Here is a 7132-nt window from a genome sequence, read left to right on the forward strand (position 1 = left end):
TAGAACTGCACAGTGGCCCATAGATAACAAGGTCCATGTCACCTCATCATCACCCTCAGGGTGTGGGTATGGCGGAGTGCCTTTTCCAGAGATGGATGGAACAGTGTTTCCCTTGCTACTTGCTCTTTTACAATGTGACCTTCCCATTGAGTCATCAAGAGGCAGAGCTTGATTCCCTTTCCCTTGAATCTGGGCTGGCCTTGGTGACTTGTGTAACCAATAAAATGTGATGGAAATGACATTTTGAACTTTCAAGGTTAAGTCATAAGCCTGGTAGCATTTGTCTGGACATTTTCAAATGCTCAGTGCCTATGCATGTGCTCTGAAAAACCTACTACCATGCTGTAGGACACCCAGGCCACAGGGACAGGCCACGTGAGGTATCCTGATCAGGAGCCCTAGCTGAGCTCCTCTGGCCATCTGACACCCACTGCCAGCTCTGTGAGTGAGCCACCCAGAACGCCCAGCCCAGTCAAGCCTTTAGATGACTTCTGCCCCAGCCTCTATCACACTATAACCATATAAGAGACCTTAAGAAAGAATCATCAAGTTGAGCCCAGCCAACCTACAGAATGGTGACAGATAGTAATAAGTTGTTGTTTTATGATACTGAATTTTGGGGGCAATTTGTTACATTGCAATAGATAATTGGAACAGGTGGCTTTCTTCCTCTGGTATGTTGCTTCAAGTTACAAAATGACTACCTCAGCACCAAGCATCATTATAAATGACCACATCTAAAAGCAGAAGTGAGATGCCCTGATTGATGTGGCTCAGTGGGTTGGGTGTTGTCCTGCAGACCAAAAGGTCACCAGTTCAATTCCCAGTCAGGGCGCATGCTTGGGTTGCATGCTAGTTTCCTAGTTAGGGATCTGCAAGAGGCAACCTATCGATTGATATTTTTCCTCAATGTTTCTCTCCTTCTTTTTCTCTCTCCCATTTCCTCTCTCTAAAAATAAATAAATAAAGTCTTCTAAAAAGCATTTAAAAGCATAAGTGAGGGAGTAGGTTTGAAGCAAAGGCTCTCCCCTTGAGTAACTTGAAAGGGGAGGAAAATCTTACCCAGAAGTCTTTCAGCAGAATCCCCCATGTATTTCATTGGCCAGACTGGGGTCAGGCAGCCTCTCCTGGGTACAATCTCTTTAGAGAGAGGAACGCCAAAGGAAAGGAGGCTGGGAATGACTGTTGGGTGGACAACAAACAATGTCTGCTATACATTGCACTTGTTGCTATGGTAGCTGTCCTAAGAGAAAGAAGAATCAGGTGAAAAATAATTCTGTGCTAAAGAAGGAGTCTTCACTGCTCCTTCCAGAAGCCAAGGGGCCTCAGTGGGAACAAGTTTATTGGAAGCTCCCTCTTTCCATAGGAAGCATAGTGTAATGGCTGGCATCTTGCTCTGAGAGGCAGAACCTGGTGCTACTGCTTGCTAGTGACGCAGTATTGGCGACCATTTCCCCATTGTGTACTTCAGTTTCATCATCTGTACAATGAAAGGATTCCTCCCAATTCCTTCAGGCTAGGAGAAGGCAGGGAAGAAGGGAAGTGCTGGATGCTTAATGTGTATAGAGGCTATGCATTGCCCAAGTCAAACTCAGCAGAGCTCGCCTCCAGCCACAGATGTTGGGATTTGCCAAACAAACCCTAATCACTTAATGAGAAATGAAAATGGTGTCTGGTTTCTCCACTTAATTGCCCCTTTGAAAACAACATATAGTAATCACCATAATCGCCTCATAAAAACCCGAGAATGTGATGGCTGACACGCCTCATTTCTGGGAGGAATTAGAGGCAAAATTAAAGTGAGGAATTCCTGGCCTTCCTTGGCTCTGGCTCCCTGGAATCCAGGACTTTGCCCACAGAGAGTCTGCCACTCTGGACAGCCTCCTGGCCCCCGCCAAACAGTGCTCCAAACGCTCCACTGACAGTGTTTCCTAGCAGGCCTGCATCCCTGGGCCTCTTCTGTCATTGGTGCTGCCTAAGGAGGTGGACCAGATATATCAGGAAGGCCTGCCATTTCTGAGGGTAGGATGGAGGACCTACAGGAGGACACAGGAGTGCAATGCCTGAGCTAAAGTCCAGGAGGAGAGGTAAGGGGACACCGGCTTTCCCTGGCCTATGGAAAGCCACAGCTCATAGGTTCTCCTGAAGCCATCCAGTGTTGGCCTACAAGAGGTGTTCTGACCTCTGGAACATTTACTGAGATAGCCAAAAGGTTCACACTCAGCTCATCAGACATCTATTACCTTTCACTTCCTTATAACTGGACTTAGAATCACTGAATGTCAAGGTTAGAAGTGTCCTCTGGGTTTGCCTCTCCAGCTTCTCCCCTCGATAGTGACTCCTTTCTCTCTTCCCCCTCACTCTTGCTCTATTAATTCATTCAAAAATACCTCTTAATTCTCTAATGTGTGTCAGAAACATCAATTCTTACCACAGTAGCCAGAGTGGTCCTTTTCAAACCTAAATCAGATCATGTTCCTGCCTCATCCCTCTCCAGTGGCCTCCCAGATCAAAGGGAAGGCCAAGCCTCTCCAGTATCCTGTGTGACTCTGTGCTGCCCTTTCCTCACTCCGCCCCAGCACACTGGCCTCCTTGCTGTTCCTGAAAAGTGCCAGGGACCCCCCTGCCTCTGCACTTTATATTTACTGTTCCCTCTGCCTGGAATGTACTTCCCACATGTACCTAAATTGTCCCCTCCCATTCTTTCAGGCCCCTTCCTGTCCTCTCTATATAAAATTGTACCCCAACCTTCTCTATTATCTTCCCCTACTTGTTTCTATTCATCATACTTATTATCCTCAAAGACTATAAGATTTTCTTATTGCCTGTCTTTCCATGCTAGGAGGTAAGCTCGAAGAAAGGGCAGGAATTTTTGCCATTCCTATACTCTTTGTATCCCTAACACCTACTAGTGGCTGTCATGTAGTGGGCACTCAATAAATATTTGTTGAGTGAATGAGCAAGTGGGGATAGAACAGTGAAAAAGATAAAACCCCTACCCTCAGGGAACTTAGGGTAGAGGCAGGCCTTAGGTAGACAGTCCCCCCCAGAACTGAGAACTGCACTGTGATAAAGGCTGAAAAGAAAGTGAAGGCATGATGAGGGTGATCTGACTGTGGAGCCTTGGAGAGCTCTTTGAGAGGATGGGGCATGTAAGGTGATGAGGGTTTGTGGCCGTGAAGCTTGGGGAGGAAAAGGTACCCAAAACCCTTTAAAGGTAATGGGACTCCATGATGAGAGGGCAGCCATCTGCACATTGGGTTCAAGCTACTTCCCAGTCGTGCACCCTGGGGCAAGCCACCTCAGTGCTGGAGTACCTGTTTCCTTATCTATGAGATAGAGAAGGGATGAGGAGCTCTTCAGCTATTGAGAGAAACTCCAAAGTTGCCTCTTCCATATCTACAATGTCCTGTGGCTAAATGCTCTTGAATTCCAGTTCCAGACTATCTACTGACCTATTCTGTGGCCTCAGGCAAGTCCATACCCTCTTGGTGATGCAGTTTCTTCATTTGTACAGAGAGGAGGGTGGGACTAAGTAGTATATTGGGCTCTCTAACTCTCTGGGACTTTGGGGCTATTACTTACCCTCTTTGAAGCTCAGTTTACTCATCTGCACAATGGGAGTAATGAGATCCACCTCATAGAGTTATTCTAGGACTGTGGGCATGAAAATATCTAACATGGGTTGGGTACGGAGATGCTCCGGAAATGCTAGTGACTTTAGTAGATGTAAATTAGGGTGGGTTCCCAGCTCACAGTGCTTTCTCCCAAGAGTCATGCTGTGATACCCTCATATATTGGGAAGAGTTGTTTCCCCTCTAATTGGGAGCTGCCATCTCCCGACAGCAATTTGTCAAGGGGTGAGCATGGGTTCAAACGGGATCACTCAGAGTGCTTCTCTAGAGCTTTTTTTCTAACTGCAGCTCTTTTGTCTCCATTTGCAGAACTGTAAGGATAGGAACATGAAGCTGCCAACAGCCAGGTCCCTAACCTCGTGGAGAATGTGATCTGTGGAAGTGAATCTGACATGAAGAGGATGTATGAGCGGTATGTTTTTTTAAATTATATTTTATTGATTACGCTGTTACAGTTGTCCCAATTTTTCCTCCTTTGTCGCCTTCTACCCAGCACCCCCCACTCCCTCAGGCAGTCCCCCCACCATTGTTCATGTCCATGGGTCATGTGTATAAGTTCTTTGGCCACTCCATTTCCTATACTGTATATCCTCATGGTTATTCCATAACTACCTATTTGTACTTCTTAATCCTCTAACCTCTACACATATTCCCCAAATCCTCCTCCCACCTGGCAACCATAAAAACATTCTTCAGATCCATGATTCTGTCTCTGTTCTTGTTTGCTTAGTTTATTTTTTAAATTCAATTGTTGATAGATATATATTTATTGCCACTTTATTGTCCATAGTTTTGATCTTTTTCTTTTCTTAAATAAACCCCTTTAACATTTCAGATAATAATGGTTTGGTGATGGTGAACTCTTTTAGTTTATTTTTGTATGGGAAGCTCTTTATCTGCCCTTCAATTCTAAATGATAGCTTTACTGGGTAGAGCAATCTTGGCTGTAGGTCCCTGCTTTTCACAACTTTGAATATTTTTTGCCAATCCCTTCTAGCCTGCAAAATTTCTTTTGTGAAATCAGCTGACAGTCTTATGGGAACTCCCCTGTAGGTAACTAACTGCTTTTCTCTTGCTGCTTTTAAGATTCTCTCTTTACCTTGAAACTTTGGCATTTTAATTATGATGTGTCTTAGGGTGGGCCTCTTTGCATCCATCTTATTTGGGACTCTCTGTGCTTCCTGGACTTGCATGTCTATTCACTTCACCAAATTAGGGAAGTTTTTTCCATTATTTTTTCAAACAGATTTCCAACTTCTTGCTCTTTCTCTTCTTTTGGCACCCCTAAGATATGAATTTTGGAACACACACTTGAAGTTCTCCCAGAGACTCCTTACACAATCCTAAAATTCCTTTTTTTCTCATTATTCTGATTATTTATTTTTTGCTTCCTTTATGTTCCAAATCATTGATTTGATTTTCTGCTTCATCCACTCTACTGTTGTTTCTCTGTAAATTGTTCTTTATTTAAATTAGTGAATTCTTTATTTCTGACTGGACCTTTTTTATGCTGTTGAGGTCCTCAGTAAGTTCCCTGAGCATCCTAATAACCAGTATTTTGAACTGCATCTGATAGACTGCTTATCTCCATTTTGTTTAGTTCTTTTTCTGGAGTTTTGATCTGTTCTTTCACTTGGGCTATATTTCTTTGTCTGCTCATTTTGGCAGCCTCCCTGTGTTTGTTCCTATGTATTAGAGCTATTATGACTGCATGTCTTGGTAGTGTGGCCTAATGCAGTAGGTGTCCTGTAGGGTCCAGTGGCATAGCCTTCCCTATTACCCAAGCTCAAGGTGCATCCTTCATGTGGGCAGAGTATACCTTCTTCATGTAGTTGAAACTTGATTGCTGTTGGCAGGGCAATAGGAGGGATTTACCCAGGCCAGTCAGCTGCAAAGACTGGCTGTGACTACTGGCCACCAAACTCCACCCTCCATGGAAGATCAGCTGTGCAGGGGCAGGGTGGTGGTGCTCTGACATGATCTGTAGCTATCTATTGTGTGCACAGGTTCTGGGGTTTCCTAGGTGGTGCAGGCCTAGGTCAGCCCCCACCTGTGTTGTACCCAGGGCCACTATGCCTGAGCTATAAATCAATCTGAGATGGTTGCTACTTGTGCTGGGCTTGGAGATTCCCAGGTGAAGCTAAGCTGTGACTCTAGGCTGGATGCTGCTAGTGCCGGGCCTGGGACCATTTAGCAAGAGGAATGGGGGCTGGGGGCTCACTGAGGCAGGCTGTTGCTTGTTTGAGAGGATTTAGAAAGTTGTAAAGCATGAGCCAAGACCAGCCATTCATGTGGAAAAGTCACTGTTAACAGTTTGGATGGGCCTGTAAGTTGAGTGGCACAGAGTCTCAGGGTATCTCCAAGGTGGGTCAAACAGTGTTAGCCAGGTTGATGGCGTCTCAGATATGGCATCTGCCTGCTGGCTCTGTGGCTCTGTGCAGAAAAGGGACAATGCCTTCTGCCTGTCTTTCTGTCTGGGAAAAAACTGTCCCCTAGCTCTTGCCTTGATGCCAGACAGTTCAGTTCCTCCCTGTATGCCACTGATGCCTTTCAAGCTGCTACACAGTGCTGGAGCTCAGAGGGAGTAAGTCTGGGCAAGCCTATGTGTAGCTTCTTTAAGAGAAACTGCTTGGGACTCCAGAAATTTCTCCACCAATCCCATCCCCATTGGTGTTTGCCACCAGAAGTTCTGGGGACTTATATTCCTGGCATTGGAACCCTCGGCTCAGGGGACTGGTATGGAACTGGGACTCCTTACTCCTAAGATAGCCCCTGAATTTTTACCCACCACACATGTTTATGGGACCAGCTCATTCTGTGTCTCCACTCCTCCTACCTTTAGATGTATGTGGTTTCTTTAATTCCATAGTTGTCAGACTTCTGTTCAACTCTGAGTGATGGTTGTCCAATAGTTGAGTTGTAATTCTGATGTGCTTGTGTGAGGAGGCGAGCCATGTTTACCAACGCTGCCATCTTGACCAGAAGTTGGTTCCAGATATTTCTAAACCCAGTTTCATTCTTGCCATGATTTATGAGCCAACATCCTCTCCCATTTTTCTTAAGTTAGTTTGAGTTGGCATTCTGTCATTTGCAGGCAAATATTCCTGATAATACCCTCTCCTTTCCTTCACTAAACCTCTGCAACCTGCTCACTTCATCTCTGATGATTTATTACTATTGTCACCAATTTATTCATTCAATCAATCAGTTAGTCAGTAACGATTGGGTATCTATTGCATTCCTGACCCTAGGTTGGACACTGGGACTTCTGCTAAAGAAATAATTCACATTCCCATGTCTCAAGACTCACAGAGTTAGGTAGGGTTGGGAACTAAGTAAGGGGTACTTACTCAGTACTGAGTGTGGTAAATAGGTGTGAATGAGGGAAGCACAGGAGCTGTGGGGAAGTCAGAGATGTATCCCTATTTGGAGGGCTTCCTGGAGGAGGTCACCCAAGCCGAGTTTTTCAGATGGAAGTGCGTATGCAGGAAGTGGAG

The sequence above is a fragment of the Phyllostomus discolor genome, chromosome 5 (genome assembly GCF_004126475.2).
Source record: "Phyllostomus discolor isolate MPI-MPIP mPhyDis1 chromosome 5, mPhyDis1.pri.v3, whole genome shotgun sequence".
NCBI lineage: Eukaryota > Metazoa > Chordata > Mammalia > Chiroptera > Phyllostomidae > Phyllostomus > Phyllostomus discolor.